The sequence below is a fragment of the Mustela nigripes genome, chromosome 3 (assembly GCF_022355385.1).
Source record: "Mustela nigripes isolate SB6536 chromosome 3, MUSNIG.SB6536, whole genome shotgun sequence".
Taxonomy (NCBI): domain Eukaryota; kingdom Metazoa; phylum Chordata; class Mammalia; order Carnivora; family Mustelidae; genus Mustela; species Mustela nigripes.
Genome location: NC_081559.1, coordinates 80,791,524 through 80,819,078, shown reverse-complemented (window position 1 = coordinate 80,819,078; position 27,555 = coordinate 80,791,524). Strand labels below are relative to the sequence as shown.

At 40.5% G+C, this 27,555-nt stretch overlaps 1 protein-coding gene across 4 annotated transcripts in view; it reads left to right on the top strand.

Annotated features, from left to right (window-relative positions):
- LYPD6 (LY6/PLAUR domain containing 6) overlaps positions 1-27,555 on the top strand; it is a 121,250-nt gene that overhangs the window by 16,573 nt on the left and 77,122 nt on the right. For 2 of the 4 annotated variants that reach the window (XM_059392812.1, XM_059392811.1), the window contains exon 2: positions 1,846-1,936. The exons of the other annotated variants lie outside the window; for them this stretch is intronic. The gene's annotated coding sequence lies outside the window, so the exon portion shown is untranslated. The remainder of the gene's footprint in view (positions 1-1,845; positions 1,937-27,555) is intronic. 4 annotated transcript variants of the gene reach the window in all.

Genomic DNA, 27,555 nt, shown 5'->3' with positions numbered 1-27,555 from the left:
TGAATTTGCGGAGAAAGGTGTTTAAAAAGATTTGTTGATTGATATTTCTGTGGTCATTCTGCCACTCTCACTCATAAAACTAAATGGAGCTTATGTGCCAGGGACTATGCTCCACTTGCCGTCTAAATGAAGAGGAAAAAATGTGTACATGGAAGAAGAAAACTAACAATAAAAGCCTCATGAGATGGATCCCACGTGAGTGGGGCAGACCATAAATGCCGTATCCCACAGTTGTCTTCCAAAACATAGAGGCCCTTCAGGTGGGAGAGGTATTAGGCTTCCTCTCTGGGGCTCCAGAAGGCAACACTGGTGGTATTGTCTTTAGTTAAAGAAAAGGGGTTTTGGAAGGTCTGTTTCTGCAGGGCACTGCGGGGTGGGAGAATGGTTGAGGAGTGGGCAGGGTGCCCAGAAGATGAAGGTGTGACGGTGACTGCTGGTTACGGAGGGATTCCTTGTAGCCAGTGGAAGGGAAATCTTCACAAAAATGGAAGAGGCTGCTCTGAGGGGATTAGCCTTCTTCACTGGAAACGTCGCCAAAGAGGCTCCCTGGACCCTGTGTGGGAATAGGGGACTCACACTGGTAGAGCAGGGGTCAGAGAATTACCAACTGTGGGTCAAACCCAGCTTCCTGCTTCCCTTCGTAAATATTTTTATCAGTGTCCAGCCATGCCCATTTGCTTAAATCTGGTGCAGGCTGCTTTCCCACTACAGTGGTAGAAGTGGGTGGGTGTGATGACATCCTATGGCCCACAAAGCCCGAATTATTTACTATCTGGGCCTTGGAAGAAAAAGTTAGCAGGGCTCTAGAAAGGATTGGGTCCAGTGATACATAAATCCTTTCTAATTTTCTGACTGTAAGGGATTGGGAACAGAAGCAAGCCTCATGGGAAGTGTGAAGGGTGCCTTGGAAGAGATCAACTTCAGTTGGACCTTGACGAAAACTGGCAGGTCCTGGCAGAGGATACCCATCCAACATGACCCCAGGGCCAATCTCATGGGGATTGAGTCATTGTTCCTTGGATGCCAAGGACAGACTCATTCCAACATTCATCCGTTCATTCATTTATTCTTCATGCCTTCAGTGTATCCTTGGCCAATATAGACAATGCTCTAAAACACTTCTCTAGTGTTTACTGGTAAAGTAAGCCCAAATTCTGGCACGAGCTATTGGCACTTCGAGAATAACTTCGCTACTATGGAAATGCTCCTTCAGTTCAATGTTTATAATTGAGTTTTATGGACTTACTTTATTTTAAGTATAATGGTCTCACCTAGACATGACTTAGAATTTATGCACGTGTTCAGCTTAATTGTAGGACATAAGAAATGATCGTTTCAAAATGAAAACCTCACTGTATTTGCGGGCGATGCAGCTCGCTGTGTTAAGGGTAGGATGCACATTACTATTCATGCCTTTTTAATTGATTAGCCTTTAAGGCTTCTGAAAGCCTTTAAAAGTTGTTTTGTCAACATTAGACCAGCTGCTGTGTAATTACGGTAGCTCTTCTTGCAGTTAAATTCTTTTAATAACGTGTTCCATCTGCCCATGCCGAAGTGCTTTGAACCTGTGATATATACTATGGAGAGCTTTTGTTTTTACTTACAGATGGTTGGTGCCGTTTTCTGGGCAACTCTGTAGAAATTTCACAGAAATTTTAAAGATGAATTACTTCAAAATGGGAGGCAAATGAATTTGAACATCAGGTTACTCCTCCTCCTATAAAAATTGTTCATATGTGACTCGAATTTTGAACTTGACTCGTAACAGCCTAAATATGCTCATTAAAAAGGAAAAGAAATCTCCACCCTGAAACCATTTTAAGGCTCTTTTCTCTCACTCTCCAGCTTATAAATCAAAACTTCCTGGCACCGGTCAGACGGTGGTGAAAGCAGTGGGGCTGTGATAAAGATCGCTGCTTAATGAGGAGCCGGACAGGTAGGTCTGCCCTCTGTGCAGGGGGTGCTGAAGGTCTGCTCGGAAAACTGAATGCGACCTTGGCGGTATAGTTTGCTATATTTCAAAGGAGACTTGTCCTGAAGTTGGCCGTAAAAAATTATAACTAGGGAAAGGAACTGGTGTCAGAAAGAGGCAAACAGGAGATCCTCTCTGTCCTTCCTTCCCGTCTCCCCACTCCCCAAGCCCCTCCGTGCGCATAGTCTTGTCTACGCGCACAGTTGGCGCAGCTTTTCTATGGACAGGCTGCACAGTGATGAAGGTAGATAAGAGGTGGGAGCGGTGGCCATGGCGGCTGTGGAGGCTGCTCCTGGTAGCTCCGTGACTTATCTGACTTCTTCCCTAGAGCATCTCAAGAGAGAAAGGCAAGGCCGTTCAAAGTAGAGGCACAGAACATGGGGCACCTGGAGGAGCAAGAGACTAGATGCGGCCTCAGCGGGCTCTCTCTGGCCCTTGTCCAACTTGTAATTAAGAAATGCATCTATGTTGCTGGGAAACCATGAAGGGACACTGTCAACTGCTTGCGCTCACCTTTGCTTTCCGTTTTGTGGCGTATAAGGAGGCTGGGAGAGAAATGGACTTTTTCCTCATGAGGAAGCCAGTCTGTTTCAAGTTTGAATAGAAGCTCAAATATCAATGATCTGCAAAATCTGGGGAAGAAGCTAACCTTGACGGTGTTGGCAGGGCGGGCTGAAAACTGTGCCTCTTACACCTGCTAACTCCCAAAGTGCAGATCTATGTGCCTTGGAAGCTCTTGGGCCCTAAGAATTGGGCATTTGGGAGGAAACATGGACTTGTCAGCATCTACTTGTGGTGCTTACTAAGTGGTCTTTAAGACACGGATATGAAGAGAATAAGAATTTATTTAAATAAAAGATACCTAAATTAGTTAATATTTTATTCTAAAATATTACATGAAGTTATATAATTTATCTTAAAACTTATATGAAAATCTTATACATAAATTTAATAATATATTTTTCCCTGTGGGACAAACTTGTTCCTGGTAAATGGCTTAATCTTTACAAAGTTATATTGAATGTTAATTCAGATGTTTTTAATATTTCAGGCTGGTAGAACTGTCTACTTGGATAAGGCCAAAAAAACTAGCATGAATCTCGATGTTTGGTAACCAAATATCAAAACCTGTTAATACTATCATACAATTCTTGGGACCATCACCTTTTGCTCAGGTGCTTTCTTTACATTGATATGATAGAAATTTCTACCTTCAGGTGTCAATTATAAATGCTTGCATGAGACCTGGTCTTCTAATCAATCTTATAATATAAACTTTATATATGCTTTCACATATAATGCTTATCACATTGGCATTTTATATGCTTTCTCAAAGTCTTTCATATAGTTTTAGAAGATTGGAAACTGTCAAAACTTCTCTGAGGACTGCAAAATTGTCTTTATCACTCCCCCATAATAATCTTACATTATTTTGAGATGCACTGAATCAGGGAGAGGACATATTGATCTTAACCTCTGGTGCTAAGCAAAAGCCCAATAGCCATAAACTTATGTATACATGTATGTACATATATCAATGTATATGAGGAATCAGTTTCCAAAGAACTCCAGGACCAACAAGGTGAAGGACTGGTGCACACTCAGATGGCAAATGTCATGGAGGTCTTTGCTTCTCAAACAAATCATCCGCTAAGTCCCCTATTATATTGGCAGGGACTTAGGTATCGCATCTTTTTAAAAAATCAAGTATTTAGATTTTTCTTGTCTATAAACAGCCAAAACCCAACTCAAATTAACTTAGGAAAATTTATTTTTAAAGGATTATCTCATGTGTGGCACAGAATTTATCTTTTTCTTGACCCTAATTTCTGTATTCTATAAAGATTGGCCTTTGCACGCTGGGTCTGTGTACTTAACTAAGAGTAAATTCCTTTTAAAATTTTTAATTTATTTATTTTTTATTATCTTTTAAAGATTTTACTTATTTATTTGACAGACAGAGATCACAAGTAGGTAGAGAGACAGGCAGATAGAGAGGGGGAAGCAGGCTCCCTGCTGAGCAGAGAGCCCGATGCAGGGCTCGATCCCAGGACCCTGGGATCATGGCCTGAGCTAGAGGTAGAGGCTTTAACCCACTGAGCCACCCAGGCGCCCCAAGAGTAAATTCTTATAGTGCTGGACTGCACCACCCTTCTCTTACATGATTACATGTAGAATAATTGAAGGAAGAGTTAGACAGTAAACTGCTAGAAGACCAGGGTCATAGCTGGGCCTCACTATGAAGGACTTGAATGCATCTGATAGTGTCTCCCTATCTCTTGATTTCTCTCAGCTTGTCAGTTTAATTTTTGCTTATTGCAGACCAGGTACAGATAAACTGAGAAAGATGACTTCCAATCCTCCTGAGATTTATACATCTTACAGTTTATGCCACTGCACAGGACTGACTCAGGCTCTTTGGTCCCAGACCAACAGTCCTGGGAAAGAGAGCTGATTGACTCAGCCCAGGACAGATATCAGCTTGGACCAGTCAGTTGTGAGGGTAGAACAACATGTACTTGTCTTTGGTGGTCCTTTTTCTGGATATCAACAAAAGGAGAACTAGTGTGGGTTAGAGAAGGTTGATACTGGTGAAATGTTTTTATTTCTCATACATGAACACATCATGTTTCTCTTCCCAACCGTGATTACCTGGCCTCTGCCAGATACCTTCTTTCTGCCCCTCCTTTCTACTTTGCTTGCTATTGCTTTTGATGGTTTGGTAAATAAATGTCTTGCCCCAAGTTGCTAGGTCAGCAATATAGAGCAGGTCACTTCTGGTCTTTTCCCTTGAACCCCAGGGATGCTCATTTTCCTTTTTATAATTTAGGGAGCAGTGGCAGCTCAAGAGAAGGCAAATGAAAAGGTCAAATGATGAAGCTCACAATCTGCTTTAGGTCTGGGAGATAATGCCCTTTTCTAAAGGCTAAATATTTTCTTGGGATGAATGGATTAGTCATGAGTCCAAAATTTCATGACTGCCTTAGGAGATATTTGATCCTTTATGTATGTATAACATGTATAATAGCTGGAAGAAATGCACTTTTGATTTTTCTTATTTTCTAATTTGTTTTTACTATCCAGACTCATTTGCACATACGTTTTAGGTGAAGAAAAATTTCCAAACTCATTTAACATGTAACTCTTCAAAGCTTTACTGGGATTCTATAGGTGGTTCAAGGCAGTGTAGGAAGATTATGAATTCCCCTCCTCCAAAGGGCACAACAAATCTACAGCTACATGTGGGAATACTTTCCCTGGAAAAGGTACTAAAAACTAAATGAATTGTGTCCCCACAACAAGGGATAAAAGAGCCATATCAAGATGGTTAGAAGAGGCAGAAATGTGCTCTTGCCAAGAACCCCTTCCCAGGAACAGCAGAACACAACCAGGAGGGATCTCCACAATATGAATTTTTTCCCGAGCAGTGAGTGATTTGTGCTCATATCAGGAACTCTAACTCTTGGTTCTTCACTGGACAGACCAGCCCCCAAAACATAAAACCATTAGGGTTCCCTCATCCCTTCCCTCACCCCTGCACTAAACAAAAAAAAAAAATTTTTTTTTTTTTTTTTTTTTTTTTAAAGAGAGCATCTTAAAAGCAGCAAGAGGAAACCAAAGTTACCTACAAGGGAAAAACTCCCATAAGGCTATCAGTAGATTTTCCAGCAGAAACCTTAAAGGTCTGAGGGGACTGTTATGACATATTTAAAGTGCTGAAAGGAAAAAACTTTCAACCAAGACTATTCTACCCAGCATGATTATCATTCAGAGTAAGAGTGGTAAAGAGTTTTTCAGATAAGAAAAAGCTAATGGAGTTAATCACCACTAAACCAGCCTCCCAAGAAATGTTAAAGGAACATCTTTAAGCTGAAAATAAGTAGCACTAATTAAAGATAAGAAAACATATGAAAATAAGAATCTCATTAGAAAAGGTAAATATTTAGTGATGGTAGTGGATTAATCACTTATAAACCTAGTATGAAGGTAAAAATAATATTTAATTACAAAATAAACTAAAACTGCAACAATTACTTAAGGGATCCATAAAAAAAAAGATATAAGATGTGACATCAAAAACAAAACATGGGGGGGGGCGCCTGGGTGGCTCAGTGGGTTAAGCCTCTGCCTTCAGCTCAGGTCACGGTCTCAGGGTCCTGGGATCAAGCCCTGCATCGAGCTCTCTGCTCAGCAGGGAGCCTGCTCTCTCCGCCCCCAGCCTGCTGCTCTGCCTACTCGTGATCTCTCTCTCTGTGTTGAATAAATAAAAAACAAAAATCTTTTAAAAAATGGGGTGGGTGATTAAAAATGCAGAGTTTTATAATGTATTTAAATTTAAGTTGCTATCAACTTAAACTAGACTATTATATACAAAAGTTGTTATATGTGATCCTCATGGTAACCCCAAAGCAAAAAATTATAATAAATACACAAAACAAAATGATAAAGAAATATAAAAAAAAAAAAAACTAAAGAAAATTATCAAACCATAAGGGAAGAGAGAAAGAAGAGAAAGTAATAGAAACTATAAAAACAACCAGAAAACAATAAAATGGAAAATGTACATACCTATCAATATTACTTTAAATGCAAATTTATTAAATTCTCCAGTCAGAAGACAGTAGCTGTCTTTGGATTAAAAAAACAAGAGTCATATATATGTTACCTAAAAGAAACTCATTTCAGAAGGACTCATACAGACTGAGAATGAAGGGATAGAGAAAGATATTGCATGCAAATGGAAACAGAAAGCTTGTTTAACTGTACTCATGTCAGGCAAAATAGACTTTAAAACAAAGACTGTAACAAAAGACAAAGAAGGGCTATACCTAATGATAAAGGGCTTATCCAGCAATATATGATATTTATAAATATCTATGCACTGAACATATAAGCACCAAAATATATCAAGCCGCTATTAACAGGTAGCAAGGGAGAAATTGACAACAATGCAAAAATAGTATGAGACTTTAACACCCTGCTTATATTAATGGGTAGATCATGCAGACAGAAAATTGATAAGGAAACAGCAGCCTAAATGATACATTAGACCAGATGGACTTGATATTTACAAAACATTCCATCCAAAGGCATCAAAATACATGTTCTTCTCAAGTGCACATGGAACATTCTCCATGATAGATCCCATGTTGAGCCACAAAATGAGTTTTACTATGTTCAAGAAGATTGAAACCATATCAAGCATGTTTTCTAACCACAATGTTATGACACTAGAACTCAATTACAAGGAAAAAACCTGGGAAAACCACAAAAATGTGGAAATTAAACAGCATGCTCTTGCTCCTGAACAACCAGTGAGTTAATGTAGATAATCAAAGAAGAAATTTAAAAAATTGAGACAAATAAAAATGGAAATATACCATACCAAAATTTATGGGATGCAGCAAAGACAATTCTAAGAAGGAAGTTCATAGAAATAAAAGCCTGCATCAAGAAACAAGAAAAACTCAGGGTACCTTGGTGGCTCAGTGGGTTAAGCCTCTGCCTTTGGCTCAGGTCATGGTCTCAGGGTCCTGGGTTCGAGCCTCGCATTGGGCTCTCTGCTCAGCAGGGAGCTGGTTTCCTCCTCTCTCTCTGCCTATCTCTCTGCCTACTTATGATCTCCATCAAATAAATAAATAAAAACCTTAAAAAAAAAAGAAAGAAGAAAAACTCAAACAACATAAATCTACATCTTAAGGAATAGGAAAAAGAACAAAAAAGCTAAAAGTTCGAGGAAGGAAAAAAATAACAGAGATCAGAATGGAAAGAAATACAGACTAAAAAGATAATAGAAAAGATCAATGCAGCTGAAGAGCTGGTTTTTTGAAAAGATCAACAAAACTGACAAAACTTTAGCTAGACTCACCTCACCAAGAAAAAAATGAAGACTCAACTAAATAAAATCAGAAATGAAGAGGAGACATTACAAGTGATATCACAGAAATACAAAGGCTCTTGAGAGACTACTAGGAATGATTACATGCCAACAAATTTGTCAACCTAGAAGAAATGGATAACTTACTAGAAACATACAACTTACCAAGACTAAATCATGAATAAAGAAAAAATCTGAACAAATTCATCACTGGTAGGGAGATTGAATCAGTAATCAAAAACCTACCAATAAAAAAAGTTCAGGACCAGACTGTTTCACTGGTGAATTCTACCAAACATTCAAAGAAGAATCGGTACCAATCCTTTTCAAACTCTTCCAAAAAATAGAATGGGAGGGAATGCTTTCAAATTCATTTTATGAAGCTAGCATAACTCTGAAACCAAAACCAGACAAGGAAACCACAACAAAAGAAAATGATGGAACAATTCCTATGACGAATATAGATGGAAAAATCCTCAACAAAATATTAGCAAACTGAATTCAACAATACATTAAAAAGGTCACACACCTTAATCAAATGGGATTTGTTCTAGATATGAAAGGATGGCTCTAAATCCACAATGTGATATACTACACAAAACAATAAAAAGCATATGATCATCCCAGTAGACATAGGAAAAGCTCTTATCAAAATTCAATGTCCATTTATGATAAAAACCCAGATAAGTGTGTTGTGAGGGAATGTACCTTGACATAATAAAGCCATGAGTGGCAACCCTATAACTGGCATCATACTTAGTGTAACTGGCATCATACTTAGTGGTGAAAAGCCAAACACTTGTCCTTTAAATCAGGAAGAAGACAAGGATGTGTACTGTCTCACTTTTAGTCAACATAGTACTGGAAGTCCTAGCCACAGCAATTAGGGGGAAAAAAAGAAAAGTAAAGGGATAGAAAGCTGTGGAACGTCTTCAAAGACCCTTTCTGGAATGGCGGTTCTCAACTGGACGCTGGGTGGGCTCTTGGGGGACTTTTGCCCAACCCCAGGCTTCACTTCCCTTGGCTCTCCTGAATCAGAATTCCAAAGGATGACAAGAGATGGGGTACCCCACTACACACACACACACACACACACACACACACACACACACACACACAGTGATGAGACAGAAAGAATGGCTGTTCTCCACACAGCAAGAAGTAAAACTGACACTCTGTGTAGATGACATGATATTATATATAGAAGACTCCATTAAAAAAAAAAACTGTTAGAACTATTAAAAAATACAGTAAAATTGCAGGATAAAAAATTAATTCACAGAAATTTGTTGTGTTTCTATATGCTGATAATGAACTACCAGAATGAGAAGTTAAGAAAACAATCCCACTTACACTTGCATTAAAATCTAGGAATAAATTTAACCAAGGAGGTGAAACTTAAAAATAGAAAACCATAAGATATTAATGAAAGAGATTGAAGAAGACACCAATAAATGGAAAGATATTTCATAGTCCTACACTGAAAGAATTAATATTGTTAAAATATCCATACTGCCCAAAGCTATCTAGAGATTCAGTGCAATCCCCATCAAAGTTCCAATGGCACTTTTTACAGAACCAGAACAACCACTCCTAAAATGTATATGGAACCACAGAAATCCAGACTAGAAAAGCAATCTTAAGAAAGAGCAAAGCTGGAGGCATCATGCTCCCTGATTTCAAGCTGTATTGCAAAGCTATCATATTCAAAATAGTATAGTTTTAATATAAAACAGACACAAAGATCAATGGAACAGAAGAGAGCCCAGTAACAAACCCACACATGTATGGTCAGTTAATGTACTACAAAGAAGACAAAAATACACAATGGGGGAAGGACATTCTCTTTAATAAATGATGTTGGATAAACTGGACAGCTATATGTAAAAGAATTAAACTGGACCAGTGTCTTGTACCATATACAAAAATCAACTCAAATAGGATTAAAAACTTGAATTTAAGACCTGAAACCATAAAACTCCTAGAAGAAAACAAGTAGTAAGCTCCTTGACATTGGTTTTAGTGATTCTTTATTTTTCTGATCTGACGCCAAAGGCAAGGGCAACAAAAGCAGAAATAAACAAATGGGTATGTTAAACTGAAAAGCTTGTTTACAGTGAAGGAAAACACCAATGAAATGAAATGGCAACCTACTGAGTGGGGAAGGCTTTGCAGATCATACATCTGATAAGGATTTAATATTCAAAATATATACAGAATTCATGCAATTCAACAACAACCTAACATATGAGCAGATCTGAATAGACATTTTTCCAAAGAAAACAGATGACCAACAGGCACATGAAAAGATACCAGCCATCACTCATCATCAGGGAAATGCAAATCAAAACCACAATGAGATAGTACCTTACGCCCATCAGAATGAACTATTATCAGAAAGACAAAAAATACCAAGTGTTGGCAAGGATGTGGAGAAAAGGGAACCCTCCCACACTCGAGGCGGGAATGTGCATTGGCGCAATCGCTATGGAAAACAGTGTGGAGGTTCCTCAAAAAATTAAAAATAGAATGAATATACCATGCAGCAATTCTAATTCTAAATCTGAAGAAAATGAAAATATTAACTTGAAAAGATACATGCACCCCCTATATTCACTATAGCATTATTTATAATAACCAAGATAAGGAAACAACTTTAGTGTGCATTGAATGGATAAATGTGTGTACACTCACACACACACACACACACACACACACACACACACACACACAAGACTACTTAACCATAAAAAGAATGAAATCTTGCCATTTCTGACAACATGGATGCATCTTGAAGGTATTATGCTAAATGAAATATACACGGAATCTAAAAAACAAAAACAAAAAAGGAAAACAAAACTCAGGCTCATAGATACAGAGAACAGAGTATTGGTTGCCAGATGGGGTGGAAGTTGGAAGGCAAAATGGGTAAAGGGGATTAAGAGTTACATACATACTTTCGGGGTGCCTGGGTGGCTCAGTTGGTTAATGTTAAGCTTTTGCCTTTGGCTCAGGTCATAATCCCAGGGTCCTGGGATCAAGCCCCGCATCGGGCTCCCTGCTTAGTGGAGAGCTTGCTTCTCTCTCTTCCTCTGCCACTCCCTTGCTTGTGCTCTCTCTAGCTCTTGCTCAATCTCAAATAAATAAAATCTTTAAAAAAAAGAATTACATACTTAAAATTATAAAAGAAATAAATCATGGGACCATAAAGGACAGTGTGGGGAACATGTCCAGTAAAATTGCATTAACTTTGTATGGTTGCAGTAGGCAATTAGACATTGTGGCAATCAGTTTGCAGCACCTACAAGTGGCAAGTCACTATGTTGTACACATGAAACTAATATAATATTGTATATTTATTATTGTTCAGGAAAATAAACATAAAAATGTACTGGGATTCTGTGTTCACTGAAACAGGAGTCATTCTTTTTTTCCCAAGTTAATGGTGCTAACTCACTTAGTTCTGCTCTGACAGCCATTCGGTAGTAATGCATTCCCAAAGGAGTTGCGGTTGATTTTTAAAATCTTGTATTTTCAGCTGCTACCTCGTTATCCCACTCTGATTGGCATTTGACCATTGAGTTAGATTTTTCTCTGCTAAAGAGGGCTTTATGAGCTTTAACTTCAAGTGCCTGTATCACAGTCTGATGTTTGCATTATAATTGACATGAGTAAGCACTTTTTGCTGGAAAAGGCATTGTCTCCTAGGATTGAGGGAGGATTTGGGCAGAGTTACTGGACATTCTTTTTTAGGGTTCAATTTAGTGTCCTTCTGGGTGGCTGCATAGGTGAGCACATTTATAAGAATCTCACCTGGCTCATGTTAACATGCTTATTTTATTTCTGCCGTTAGTGGTGATTATATTCCCTAAGAGCTCTTTCTCTGGGCTTATTGACAGATATGGCCATAAATATATCCCTGAAGGGGAAAACTGTAGCTGCTTCAGCACAGATGGAACAAAAATAAATGTCCCACTGCTTTAGCATTACAAATGGTAATCCCACTGCAGCGTGAAATTTAAGGTGGTGATAGTTCAATTTCTGTTGTGGTTTTTTTTTCTTTTTTTTTTTTTTTTTTTGACATGATGGCAGAATAAATGGAATTTAAACAAAATTAATCAAGCAGTTTTTTGCTAAACATACTGTGTGCATGGTTCATCCTCTGGCCCCTTGGTTGATGTATTATATTTCGAAAATAGATCTGATATTCTTAACCCACTGAGCCACTCAGGCGCCCCTTAAATCTGATATTCTTTTGTTATGTTCTTTAATTATTGAAAATAAAGAAACAAAAATTGTCATTTCTAGGACCCTGTGGGGGTGTCCAGGCCAAGAGGGAGAAGCAAGTGGAAGAGAGTATGGCGGGCATGGTTCCTGGTGCAGAGTAGGCATACAGTTCTTGTTAATATGCACTTGCCCTTCCTTTTCTAGCTCTTGCCCTTTTGTTCGAAAATCAGTACCTGTCGGATTTTCTGTTAGTGGCTGGACGAAGCGATTGACACTTCTGAGAAGGAAATAATGACTCTGATATTAGACCCATGTGATGTTAGAATGGGAGAAGAATCTCATGATTATTTGATACCCCCTCCTTCTCGATTCACAGATGGGGAAACTAAGACCCCAAGGGGTTGAGCAACTTCTCCGATAATCACAAAGCTAATAAATGTCAGAAAAGGACCTGAGCCCGGGTCTTCTGACTTCAGATATTAGTTCTATTTGGATTCGCAGACACACAGATGTCATTTTTGCATGCTTTTCCAATTTGCTAAACAATCAGAGTTAGTACCCTTAAGGGCTCTCTCTAATCAGCGTATTCAAACACATCCCTCCCTAACCTGCCCCCTCTTTCTCTGTTCTGGGCATCAGTTAGTGGCATCAGCAAACACCAGTTGCCTGAGGTAGGCATCTCAGCATCACTTTTGTCTCCCTCTTGTATTCAGTCAATCACTTGGTCCCATTGATTCCACTTTGGAAATGTATCTCAAATCCATCTTTGTTTTCATTTCCTGCATTTCTTTCTCAATTTAGTCTTTCTTCTTTTTTTCCTTGCACTATTGAAGTAGCTCTTAAATTGGGTTCTGCCTTCTGCCATTCATTTTCCTCACTGCCTCTGGAGTTTTCTTTGTAAGGCATAAATCTGAATGACCAGTTCAACAACCTTTGGTGGGTTTTCAGTCTGTCAAGTCCCTCTCGCCTATTGTGGTTCTTCATGATATGAACTTAACGTCCCTCTTCAACATTCTCTTCTGTCGTTGGCTCCTCCCTTTGTCTCCCTGGTTGTAGTCATAGCCACCCATTGGGTACTCCCAACCTCTCCTTGTGCTTTCCCAGGCCAGCCTTCATCACCGCCAGTTTAAGCACACACCAGTGACCGGTTCTCTGCACGTCATATCTTGTTCTTCATGAGGCTTCTATTCCTTTTCTGCTTGAGAGAAATGGATCCTTCCTCTGTTACCCTAGAGTACTTTGGTGATATTTCTCTAACAGCCCTGAGTGGTGTAGTCTGATGTGCACTACAATTAGTTCTCTTAAAAAAAAAAAGTCTATTTTACTCACTGGTCTGTGAACTTCTTGAGCTCAGTGGTTTTATCAAATTCATTTTTGGATCCTTGGCACCTGTGGGAGACTGAATTATGCCCCCAGCAAAGATGTCCATGTCCTAATCCCTGGAACCTACAAATAGTACCTTAGATGGCAAAAGGGATTTTGTAGGTATGATTAAGTTAGGGATCCTCAGATGGAGATTATTCTGATTATCCTGGCGGGCCCAGTGCAATCACCAGGGTCCTTTAAAAGGGAGGCAGAAGGGTCAGGGGCAGAGAATGTGATGTGATGAGGGAAGCTGGGGGCAAGAGGAGATAATTCATAGATGAAGAGATTGGAATGATGTGCTTGAAGGGGGAGGAAGAAGTCATCAGCCAAGGCCTGGCAGGGGGCCACAAGACACTAAAAAAGGGAAAGATCCTCCCTCAGAGCCTCCAGAAGGCACACAGCTCTGCTAACATTTGATTTTAGCGCAGTTCAGACTTCCGACCTCCCGAACTATGAAATAATAGAGTTATGCCATTTGACGCTACTCAATTTGTGATTTGTTACAATAGCAATGGGAATCTAATACAGCACCTAACACACACCTGACATGAAGAAGGAGTCAGTATGTCTGCATCTTAACTTGAGTAAGCAGAGAATTGCTCCCGATCTCAGTCAGTGCCCTTCATTAGCATGGTGGCTAACAGTTCTTGAACCTTTTGCTATGTGCTGGTCACTGTGCTAACCCTTTATACAAGAGCCTCGTGGTCACCCAATGGCGGAGTGCTGGGACTATCCCTCCCTAGTAGGAAAGGAAACTGATACACAGGGTGCTTTTATTAATCTGCCCCAAATCCTGCTGCTACAGATGATGGCGCTGGGACTTGAAGTGAGCAGCTAGGCTCCTGGATCTTGGTTACAAGACCTCTATCTTGTCTGATCATGTACTGAAATCACATATGTAGCATCTGTGTGTGCTAGCCCCAGTGTGAGGAAAACTGGAAGAGCTAGATCTGAGCATTGGTGCCTTCAGCAGTCAGTTGTCTCTGTGAATGCGCTCAAGTCAGCTCACTTAGAGCTGCACCCGTCTTTTTCAAATCTTTGCTTTTCTGCTTACTTCCCGGAGTTAATGCAAGGATCAAATGCTAAACCACGTGCTCTGGGAAGTATCAGATGAGACAAACATGCTACTTACCCATGTATATACACTCACCTGTCACCAAAAGATTCTCTGTATCAGGGCTACTTGGCTGATAAGCTATGATGTCTGACTCATTTGGTAAGTAGGTGCTTAATAATACCTGATAAATGCATTTGATAAAGATGCTCTTTGGCTGTCTTGGTTCTCATTCTTATATTTTGGATCACTGATGCTAAAAATTGGAGCTACAATTGGGTCTTCTGCATAGAACTTCACTTTCTCACCTTTTATAATGAATCCTTTTCATTGCCCTCTGGAGAGAATATTTGTATCTTGTAGCTCTCAAAAAGGTAGGACTTGTAGTGGACTTGTAGTGATTTCAGCACCTTTTCAGTAGGATTTTTGGGATAAGGGAACAATTAGTCCCTTGAGAATGCTTGTTGTTTGTGGTGGAGACTTAGGCTGGTGATGAGTTACAAATCTGGAAAGTCCTGACTCAGGAAGATAGGGAGTTTGAAAAGAAAGCCAGTAAGATGAGTTGTATTCTCTTTCTCCCTGCCCTGCCTTAGCCAGCAACGTTACTTCTTCCTTTAAGATGCTTTAATTGCTAATTGTCTGCCGTTTTGATTTTGAGATTAGTTGAGATCACCAGGATGATGGGAGGCTAAGATCTGACATGACTGAACCTGAAATGGTTGGCAGGTTCTCAACTTTTTGAAATATTAATAAGCTGCAGGGTAGCTGGCTCTGGTTAAGATGCTACCTGATTTTTTGTAGTATCTTGTTTTGATTTATTGTTTCTTTTGTTTACTTGTCAGATATCCCCACCCATAACATACAGTCTACTGAACACAAGTGTTTTAAGCCTGTTCAATGCAAGTGGAGCTATCTGGAATTGTATAACATCCAAACATAAAATGATACTGTGATAGGAATCCTTGTGGTAATGTTTCTGTTTCTCTTTTGGATTATTTCCTTGGGATGGGTTCTTGGACATAGAATTAGGTGACCAAAGGCATGAACTTAAAAACAGAATTTTTTTTTTATTTTTTATTTATTCGTTTGAGAGAGAGAGAGAGTGCATGAGAGAGAGAGAGAGAAAGAGAAAGAACACAAGCAGTGGGGAGGTGCAGAGGCAAAGGGAGAAGCAGACTCCCCGCTGAGCAGGGACACCCCCTGCAAGGGGAACTCAACCCTAGGACCCTGGGACCATGACCTGAGCTGAAGGCAGATGCTTCACCAACCGAGCCACCCAGGTGCCCAAAACAAAAACGAAATTAAAAACCAAATCAAACAAAAAGTGGAGATACATATCTGTAATAATAATAAGAGACTGCTTTCTCTAAGATGTACTAATTTCCACTCCCATAGTCCTCTATGGGATTACTTACCTCACTGCAATCTTGTCTGTGCTCATTTATTCAATAAATATTTATGGAATTCTCCCAATCTTCCAGGTTTAGATATTTTTCAGAAGTTTCTAAAAGCACGCTGGGTGATTCAAAGTGTGTCTGGCTGAGAATCACTGGTTTAGTTGGGAGAAAGATAAGAAAAAAAGGTTTTCTCTCATACTACTTTTCTGTGGTCTGAGTATCTCTTATTATCCCCTTAGACTAGATAGTCACATTAGGTCACTCCTGTATTTTTTGTTTTGTTTACATAGGATGCTCATTCTTAGTGAGCAGTCCCTTTATACTGAGTCTACCATTGCCATCTTGAAGCAGCAATTCATAGTAGTATCAGCCGTAGGCTTATTAAAGCAATCCTGTGCCCATGCAGTGTTTTCCAAGGTTCAAGTAATTCTGCCTGTGCTGTCACCTTTTAACTGAACAGTGTGTTCTTTTTTGCAAAGTTCTTAACTAATATTATCTCATTTAACTATTGCAATAACCTTGAGAATCTGACATTTTCATTCTTTTTACAGAAAAGGAAAAAGAGAATAATAAATGACTTTTCTCTAAGGCTGCACAGCTAGTAATCATGGATTAGGAGCTGACTCAGATCAGCTCTTCTGATTTCAAGGTCAAAGTTTCTAATTCTGTGTTGTAACCTTCCTTTGGGATTTCTCTAGTTCTGCTCCTGTTATAATACACAAGTGCATCCGGTTCTTAGATTGTTATTAAGGCTATTTCATTTAGTGTCTGCTGGTTTTACTGTGCCTATCTTATGTTCATTTTATGCTCATCTAGAATTCTAACCACCTAGAATAGCATTTCTGAACTTCTTTTTTCATTATCTCTTCCTCCCCAAGGGAAAAAAATAATTTAATTTAAATTCTTCCTAATGAGAGAAATTAAATACAGAGGAATAAGATCTTGTCAAGTAGGATGAGCTTTGGGGAGTCACAAATTAGTGGTATGTATAAGATTTTTGTGTGTGTCCTAACAAGCAATTTTCATCTTGGGCCTCAAAAATACTGTTAATGGGCAAACCAGCTGAGGTGACCTTACCCCGGCAGTGCAGAGAGTTGGGTTGTAGAACTTACAGGTGGAGCTGGCACATATGTGTAGCTAGTGGTACACATATGAAACTGACATTGCTCTTTAGCTGAAGGCTATTTAGAAAGCCAGAAACCAATAGCTACTTGCAAAGAATCAGTGCTTTGATGTGAATTGCTAATCATTTAAATATGCATTCCACATGATTGAACCACTGGGAATTTCCATCTTATTTTTGTTTTCCCTATACTGTATGGGTCATATAGATTATGTCTTTCCCTTCCACCCACTGACTGTTTTGTTTGTTTGTTTATTTAAAAAAAAAATTTTTTTTAATGAGCTTTGTATGGAATCCTGTCTAATTGTCACAACTCTGGGCTGAACTTTTAGATTTACTAGTATCAGATTTGTGTCAGTTATACATTTCCATTTATAATTTTAGAGAAATAAATGCTGGCATGTTGAGAGATAGAAAAACACTGCATTGGTAGATAAGCGCTGTCCCATGCTGGGTTTGACTGGCTGCCACCAACTCTGACATCCTCTGACCCTTGGCACAGAAAGAATGTAAATGAGCAGGAATCAGGGGCCCCAGGTAGCTTCTGTTTGTTTTTGCAAGAGAGCCAGATATAAGTGATTTGAGAGGATGCCAGATTTTATGGATGTGGAGCCAAAGAAAAGAACAAGGGTGACAGGAAGGGGCCCAGGAATTGGGGGGAGGGGAGTACTTTCAGGGAACAGAGGACAGTGGACAAGGAGGCTTTCATTCATTTCTAGGGGCAGAATTTTTAAGATTAACATGCTAATTTCTTTATTGAAGTCAAACAAGATTTTAAGTCATTTATCAGGGCTCATAGAGTGCCTATTTATAGAAGTCAGAATAAAAGTAAATGAACCATGAATGCTAACATGCATCTAGCAAATTTAATAAGATTTAAAAGTTAAATAAACCAATGGAGCCTGCAGTTTTCTCCAAAGCCCCTTTACGAGTTTTAGCATTGTTTCCTTCCCCACCCCCACTTCATTTTACACAGTGTTTTGTGTGGATTCTTTTAGCTTCATCTTATAGAATGCTAAAGCTTGTTTTTAGAGGGTATTTCAATTTTAGTTAAACATTTATTTGATGACGGCATTCTATCCAACCTGTTAAAAAATGGAATTCCCCGCCCCCCAGGTATCTGTATTTCAGTAACGATAAAGAATATTATATTAGTTATCCTTCATTTCATAACCATCTGCCACATGTGGGTGACTTCAATCATTTTCTGTGGGGTATGACTTGGAAGAGTTTCAGGATCTCTTATGAGGCGGCTATTGATTGTTCAGCAGGGCTGGAATCTTATCAGAAGGTTCAGCTGGGGAGAGATCCACTTCTAAGCTCCCATAATTCAGGTTTTTCAGAATTTTTGGACTGAGAACTTCAGTTCCTACCTGCTTTGGAGGCAACCTTCAGTTCCTCATTACTTGGGCCTCCCCAACTTTTCAATGTGTTTCATCAAAGCCAGCAAGAGATACATTCTACTAAAAAGACATCCCAGCATCTTTGTCATATTTGGTTGGTTGGAAACACACCACTAGTAGTCCTGCCCACACTAAGGGAAAGAGATTACATGGGACATTAAAATGGATGGGGCCACCTTAGGATACTCTGACAAGAGATATATGGCTCCATTCAACAACTCTTTAAGATCTTGGGTTCCTTTTTCTTGAGGGAAGGGACTTTGTCCTTTCTGAGTTAAACAGAACCTTTACTAGGTGGTGACCAGCACTTTCTGCTGAACCAAGTTTTGCAGCCTTTGGCCAGCACTGTGCATGTAGGACAAGACCACTCTTGAAATAAATGTATCTAGAGAACTACCCCCTTGAGATATCTCAAGCAGGGGAAAGAAAAAGCCCCATAGCTTTTTCAAAAACAATGGCAGAAAACATACCCTCATCTTTTCCATCTTCATTTCAAAGCTGTAACAGAAAGAGAACAATGTATTCTGGTTCTGGAGAGTCTCTCTCTCTCTCTCTCTCTCTCTCTCTCTCTTTTTTTAATCTCTCACTGATTCCCTGCTGGGTGCTCTAGAACAGGATACCCAGAAAATGTGTCTTGAATGGCAGCACTGTGAATACAAATATAAGAAAGACATTGTTTCTTCCCTTAAGGAACTTACAGTGTTGTGGACAAGTTAGAGATAGACCACCAGATTACCATTACAGATTACCAAATGGCCTATGGAAAAGTTATGCACAAGGAACTGTGGGAGCCCAGAGGCTGTAAACCTAATCCCACAGCACAAGTAGGTGGATATTAAGCAACATTCAAAGAAGTCTTCCTGGAAGAGGTGGTGCTGAACTTAATTAGTTGTTAGGCTTTAAAGAAATGTGGACAGGCTTTGCAGGGCAGGGGGCATTGGGTGTGAAGGCTCAGTGGTTGGGGGAAGTTTGGGACTTCAGGAAACTGCAAGTTACTCAGTTTGACAGAGTTTAGGTGCCCACTGGAAAGTGATAAAAGGTGTAGCTGACAAAGTAGGCAGGAGTCAAATCATCATTAGGGTTCTTGGAGGTTTCTTCAAGGAATTTGGACTTTACCTAAGGAATCAGGGTATAATCCAACCAGGTAGAGTATAAAAGGGATATTGGGTGATAAGAAGTCCAAATAGAATGAAGTATGGGAATCTAAAATACAGTGAAGTCAGAATGGAGGGAGAGGGTATTGGAAGAAATGCTAAGGGTATGGAATTGCTAAAAGACAGGGATTGAGTCAATTGTAGAGGGTGACTCAGAGGGAGAAGTGGTTGCCTCCTCTTGTTGGCTTAGGTGACTGGGTGGATGATGGAAGTGATTCATCAGTCTAGAAAAATTGAGAAAAACCATAGGTTTGAGCTCAGTTTTATAAATATTCATTGTAAGGGGCCTATGGGATATTCCCCTGCTTCCCCCTGCCCCAGAGATGAGCAGTGTTTCAGGATATATAGGTCAGGAACTCAGAAAAGAGGTCTAGCTGGGTGACAGATTTCAGAGTTATCTGCCTAGAGGTGGCAGTCTAAGCTGAGTGTATAGAAGAAATCACCAGGAAAGAGTATACAGACTCAGAAGAGAGCTGAGAGTGGGATCCTTTGACACCTGCCATTAGGGGAAAGGGGAAACCATAAGAGAGGAGGCATTCAAGGAGGTGGAGCTAGGGACCACAAAATTGCAAGGAGTCCAGCAGGACTCTGTCACTCTTAGTTTCTGGTATCTCAGCAAGGCTGTTTCTTTTTTCTATATAAACACCATCTTCTTCTGCTCTTCTGTGCACTTGAGAAACCCATAGCTCCCAAGGTTAATTAAACCTCCCCTAGAGAGGAGATCACCAATCTGATTAACTGCTCCTCACCCCCAGTGCCAGTTTTGTGGGAGAGTTAACCTAGTTTCTCTTTCTATCTGGGGAATGTATCCATGATGCAATAGAGTACAAACATGGCTAACAAAGGCCCACTCCTGCTGGGACCAGCCTCTAGAGAAATGGGAGTGTGGTAAAAATGGTATGCATTGTGAAGTGCCCCAAAGACAGGAAGACAACTTGAAGAGGGTAGGGGCAGAAGGGCCACAACAGGACAAAGCTCTGAGGAGAAGTGATGGTCCCTGGTCTTTGATGCCATTGATCCCATAAAAAGGTGGAACTGAGGAGGAGTGAGGACAGGGAGTTGGTGACATTGAGAAGCTAAATTTGTGAAAATAAGGGATGAATCTTCTGTTGGCTGGCTGGTGTTTGTTTAGATGAGGAAGGTATAAATGTACTTATCCATGGAAGAAGAGGGAAAAACCATCAATGAGGTTGAGAAGATACAGCTGGAAAAGGGTTGAGGTTCTTGAGGAAGTGGGAGCAGATGGAGCATTGAACCCAGACAGGGAGGAGACCGTAGTCTCACCAAGGTAGGAGGGAAAGAGGGGTACAATGTAGATAATTTGGATTGTGGGGGGAAGAGGATGAGCTGCCAAGAAATTAAGTCCAGGAATTATTCACACTCTACAAAATAGGTTCTTCTCTCACGCCTTAAATATATAACAAAAATTTTGGTGTTCCATACACCAGGGGACTGACACAGGGAGCTGCAGCTAAGACTGGGGTGCCTTATAGGAGTTTCCAGTTGGTTCCAGGGTCCCTGTCCAATGTAAATGCTTCTACATTCCTCTGCAAACCCAAGAACATCTTATGAGGAGCAAACATAAAAATGTTAGTCAACTAATGAACTATCAGTCAAGGGTCTATTGGAATTGTACAAGTTAAAAACCTTAAAGTGTCTATTTCTCCTATCTCCACACCATGGTTTTTCCTCCTCACTGGGCTGATTTTGGGTTGTGTGAGGGCAACTGAGGGTTGGGATCCTGTCTTAGGTGGCCTTGCTGAAGAACATAGCTGAGTATGTCTGCCCTGCCTGGGACCCCCACCCCACCTCCCAATCATCACTTTATTTAGCAAAGGATCTTGGGAGGCTTTTTCCATGCATCTTCAACCAGGCTGGATGACATTTACTTGCATAGGGTTCAAGGAAAATTTAGGCAGATAAAGGAAGAGAAAGTAGGTTTATGCTATATGACATAACGTATTTTAAAGAAATATATATTTTTCATCCTCTGGGAAGTCTTCTGCTCATCAAAAAGAGAATGGGCTTATGGTGATTTTACCAAGATTGTTGACTTATCCTCTACCACCCTCCACCCTCCCAAGACTTCAACTGAATAATGAGCAGTTCTTTTTCTCTTTTATGTTTACGAAGCCAAACTATGGTTTGTAGGAATTCCTTCATGGTAACAGTCCCGATATTTTTTAAGTGCCTTGCGTGTACCAGGAATTGCACCATCACAAACCATGCCTGCCACGTGGCCAGCCAGCATCAACAAGTGTCACCAGCCAGTATGCTTAGCAGATATCTAACTGTGTTGCCAAAGGGTGCAGAGAGCAAGACTCTCTAGGAACAGAGATGCTTAGTGAGATCTGTTTTGTGAATTCTTCTAGACTTTGGTAAAATCTCCCAGTTGATTCTAATTTTATATTTAGGATTTCTTTTCTTGATGCTAGGGAGGGGGTATTGGACCATCAAGAGAGCAGAATAAGTCCCTGGGCTCCTGCCTCTGTCCACCCCTACCTCCCCCCCCCCCAAGCCCCACGCCCCTGGCCCAACATAGGCTCAGAAATTCCAAACCCTGGGGAGATGTCTGTCTGGATTTCAGGTAACAGAGTAAGCTCTCAGAAACGGCTGATGCATTCCAGGGGCTGGACTTCCCTCGGCTCTTTATTGGAACTGACCCTTATTCTGGACAGAGGGACATAATCAGGGACTGTACTTTGAAAATAGAGACTCGATGGCCTTCTTCCAGGGTGAGGTTATAATGGTGAATGGGTGCAGGTGAGGCTTTATCCAGCTTTAAGCTGGTCCCCCACAGCCCATCATTAATTCCTAATACTTGGAACTCAACTCTCCTGGTAAGACCTTAATCCTCATAAAGTCTCATTCCTCTATTAAGTCGGTAACTATATACTTTGCTCATGCTGTCACTTCTTTGTCACCTTGAAGCCTTTGTTTGAATCGAAAGAGTCTTTTCCTTGAATTTGCCTGGAAGATTAGTTCTCCAGATTGGTTCAAAGTCTGTGAGCAGAAGTAGTAGTCCCTGTGTCCTCTTAAATATTTAGGAAAAATTCATGGGAACAACTTAATCTGGAGTGTTACGGGGATTTTGTTCTCACTTGTTAATTAACAAACTCTTTTGGGGAGTTGAGACCTGAACACCTGATTTCAGATGACTCCAGGATGTTATTAAACTTAAAGCTGGTTTAATCATTAATTTGCAGGAACATTTGAAGAGTTTGGTTTCGTTGAAGTGTGTAAACCTGGTGACCTGGTGATTCACAGACCTGTACCCCTGGGGATAAAAATATATGTTTATAAAAATTAAAAAATTTTTAAAAAAGAGAAAAAAAATGTATTCATTTCTATAAGCCAATTTATATGATGATCAAGAACAGACAAAACTCATTCACTATAATAAAGTCCAGAAGAGTGTTTACCTCAGGAGAGGGTGGGTCAGGGCAGAGGCATGGACTTCCTGGAGTGCTAGAAATGTTTCATATCTTGTTCAGGGTAGGAGTTGCATAGGGGCAACATTCACAGAACTCTACATCAATGAGAAAGAAAAAAATTCTTATCTAGTTTATATTGTCATTTTTCAAGATCATAGACTTTGTTTTAAATCCTTGGTGTAAACCTTTGGAGGGTTTTAAGACAAAATGGGGAATCACATGGTCAGATTTGAACTTTGAAGAGCTCTCTCTGGAGGTTCCTAGAGAAAGGATGGGCAGGGACAGGATTGAGACAATGACAAAGGTTCTGGAGACTGATACAGTGGTCCCGGGAGAGAGAGTGTGCCCTTAGGAGAGAAGACAAAGGGTGGGTGGGCTATCGGAGAGGAGGTGTCGAGGATGACTCCCCAGAGTTCAGTTGTGTGGATGGAGGGGCCATTGCCTGGAGATCAAGAAGCCAGCTACAGACAAGGTAATTTTCAGATGCTTGTGAGCCAGCCTTAGTGATGACAGTGGGTAATTAAATTAATGAGTCTGGAGTTAAAAAATAGGTCTGGGCTGATGTTATAAATTTGGGAGTTGCTGGTGTGGTAGTTAAGGAAGTGGGAGTGCATGAGGTCACTTTGGGCGAGAGCACAGAGTTGGAAGACGACAGATTCCAAGACTACCCCCCTGGGAGGTGCTACTTTTTGCTGTCAGGCAGGCAGAAGTTGGAACAGGAGGCCACAAAGGATTGGAAGAGAGGTAGAAGGACAGCAAGGACACTGCAATGCCGTGATGCCACGGTGTCCAAGGGAAGAGCGGGTCTAGAAGCAGAGTACTCAACTGTGGTGAATGTTGCGGTAAGTCAAGTCAGTTGAGGACTGAACTCCTCAGGTGGAATGAACAGCATGGAGGCCGTTGGTCACCTCAGCCCAAATGGTTTATGTGGAGGTGTGGTGGTAGAAACCACACCAGTGTGAGGCAAAAGCAGTTTTTTTTTTTTTTTCCTCTGCAGGGTATTTATTGCTTTAGCTGTATATTCGGAACATCAGTTCTTTATGTAACTTTTAATTGTGTAACAACATTTAAATTGATGTTTAATTCTACAGCACAGTGCAAAAGGGATTAATTGGGGTCCCAGTTTCTTTGTTGTTCTCATCAAAGAAATCGAATTTAGAAAATGTTGTGGGAAATTATTTTCAAGTCCATATATTTACTCTGTAGGATTTTTAAAAAGATTTTTTTCATGGTCCCTTCCTGTTCCGATGCAGAAATGAGCAACATGATACTTGATTCATGTTGCTTTAAAGGGCAAAGTATTGAATGAACTTTCTGGGGAAATTTAGAATTTCTCTAGCCAATATTGAGACTAAGTATCCCTCTAGGCTAAAAGACCAGCATCTTTTCTTAAATGTATTACAGGAATCCCAATAATGGGCAGGCAGCGCTCATGTCATGTTTTTCAGAAATCAAATATACTGTTTTTTGTTGACTTAAATACATAGGTTGGAAAAAGGTACAGGGGGTGGGGGGAAGTCTCACAATTATGCTCAGCTCTTTGGTGTATGAAGAGTTTTGTGATTATGATTCATCGTGTTGTTTTGGTCAACAGCACTGGAAGTACACAGTGGAAGTGTGACTTTTATTTGCTGGAGAGTAGTGGTGACCCCCAGATCCTGAGTGCTCCACTGGCCTGGGAATGAAGGGGCTATCTGAGTCCTACCTAGAGCCCAGCAAGTAGTGGATGCCCAAAGGATGTTGAGTAATACTATATTGAATGGAAAATCCATCCCTGATAATCTCCTTTTTCTTGCTTGCTTTCTGAGTGTTAGGCTCTTAAGGGAAATGATCTGTATTAAATTTCTTATTCCACTTAGGAGATTCTGCTGAGAATTGCAAGGTCAGATCCATAGTGAGGTTCTTTACACAGTCATGTCAAGGGGAAGATGGTTAACATCTGCTTAATGGAAAGGTGGCACACATGAGACTTTTATTATAGGAGGTTAATATTTTAGGATCAAATTTGATTGTGTGACATAGACATGTTTAAAAAATACTGTATATACATTTGTTTTTTCTTTTTAGCAAGTGCTGGGATGACCAAAGAGGGGAAATAATGAAGAGCTTCCTTATTTCTGGCACTCTGCCAAAGTCTCCGGGAAGGTTGGATATTCAGGTTGGTCCATGCCAACTGGAGGCTTCAAGGGTCTAGAGAGACTTGGGGGAGTGTTTATGGCCCATTAGAGAGCTGTTTTCCAGACTGAATTTAGGGTTTGCTTTAGATTAGCATCAGAGGGGTCCTTTGCACATTTTTTTTTTAATGGGGATGAGATAGGTGTGGATTTATTTTAGAGGTGGTCAAAACAGCACTTGCCTTGATTTCTTGAGAATTTTTCATCAGTGTGAACGAACCTTGTACATAAGTGTCCGTGTATTTAGTGTGTGTATTTTCGTGTATTTTTTACATAGAGGTGGTGTCAAACTGAATTTTTCTGAGACTTGCAAGGCTGAGTCCTAGAGCTATTGGAGGTAGAGGTGTCTGTGACTGGGGAGAAAGTTGAGTGAGAGGTTTCTTTTCCTCTGAAGGTTTGTCGATGAGGAGAAATGAGGAGTCCTGGGTTTGGGGCACCTGCTGAAATGGGGGCCTGCTCTCTGTCTTGGCATGAGAAACATCAAGCCCAGAAAATCCATATGTGTTCTTGACTCCAGAGTCCCAACAATCTCAAATGAGATGTAGATTGTATCTTTTCTAACCAGGATCAGGAAGGTGGAGTTCTGTTTGTTTTCTTACGCTCTTTTGTTTCCCTGTCTCTTGCCCCTTGCTCTCTTGTAGTGTCATGGTTGTAACAGATCCAACACACTGAAATTTCCTCCCAAGGGCCCTGAAGGGACCATTTTGTTACTATTTTTGCTGTTGTTATTATTACTATTACTATTGTTGCCGAGAGGCAAGGAATTAGCTTTGGCAGGTGGAGAGGGGGACCCCAACAAGAGAGTGTGGCTGGGCTGATGGGAAGCCCTTGCTCTGAGATACGAGAGCATTATATAGGATATTACTAATGAGAACAATGTCATAAACATGCAAAGCATGTGGAATTGGGTGTTTAGTTCCAAAAACGCTTCCACTGCAAAATTACAGTGACAGTGTTTTCTTAGTGCAGAAGCCTAGTGTTATTTTAGTCTGAGAGGAGGCAGCTGAGCTGGAGATATTGAGCACACCTAAACAAATGTGACCCTGGACAGAGCTGCAAAAACACAAAAGGGCTGCTTGCAGGCGTGGAAATCCCCTCAGGGCTGAAACAACAGAAACTGAGGTTGAGCTCCGCCTGCCCTAGTGTGTGGCTTGCCCTGGGTCTGTTTTTGGAGGCCTTGGGAAAACAGCCCTACAGACGGACTCTGGATTTGGGATCCAAAACCCACAGAGAACAGCTCTCCTTAACATCACAACATTGAAGAGCTTTCTGGCTGTGAGCTTACATTATGCAATGTAGTTGTATGCCCCGTCTTTCATGTGAATACTAGCAAAATAAATAGAGGTAGTGAGTCTTACCAGCCCCCCCCCCCCCGGCTTTTTCCTCCACTGCCTCGGACCTTCTCCTCAGTTCGTGCAGCCCTTCTAATCTGGAAAAACCATTATAGGAACGGGGAGAGAACAAAGCTTTGGGGCCTTGGAACCCACACACCCATCTGTAAAAGGCTGCTAATCCTACTACTGGGCAATATTGTTGTAAGAAGTAAGTGCAACTAATTTAAATGCAATGTAAACATGTATTAGTCTCAGATGCCATTCATATGTAAAGGGTCTAATAATAGTACATGACTCCACTTACTGTGTCCTACCTACTGTCCTACGGGCCTTATATGCAGTATCTCGTTGTGGTAAGCAACTTGATCCAAGTTCTCACAGCTCGTCAGGAGCAGAACTGAGATCTGAAACCCTTAGAAGTGACATAGAGCCTCTGTGTAACCAGTGCTACTGTCTCTAATATTTAATATACTTGTTTGATAGGTGCAATACTGAGTAAATTCATTTAATTAAATACAGAACAGTCCAAAGCTTGTGTGTTCTCTTGGTTTTATGGAAACTGTCCGCTGTGCTTACTTACTTACTCTCTTGGTTTTGTGCAAACTGTCCTTACCTTCCATCTCCTTTGTCACACTGATGCCAGGAGAGGGCATTAAATCAGACCTCTCCTGTGTGTGGTCATGTGGGTAAGAGCCATCTACTCTAGGATTCCACTGTTTTAACCAGGTTTTAGACCACTGCTGCTAAGAGAAATGGTGGCCCCTTGTTTACGGCTTTGCCTACAAGAAAGTTGAGGAGTCTATTCTGCTTCGATTTAGGCAAATGATTTTTCTGTGGCAAAGTAGATGATTTGCTGTTTCTTTCTTTCTTTTTTCCTTTTTTGGGGAAATATGCTGAAACATGGGGGCTCTTGGGTCTGGTGTAAGTTTCGGTGCATGGGGACATGCAGGAATCTGCCTCCTTTGCTTAATGACTTGAGAAATCTGCAGTTTCTTTCTTTCTTTCTTTCTTTCTTTCTTTCTTTCTTTCTTTCTTTCTTT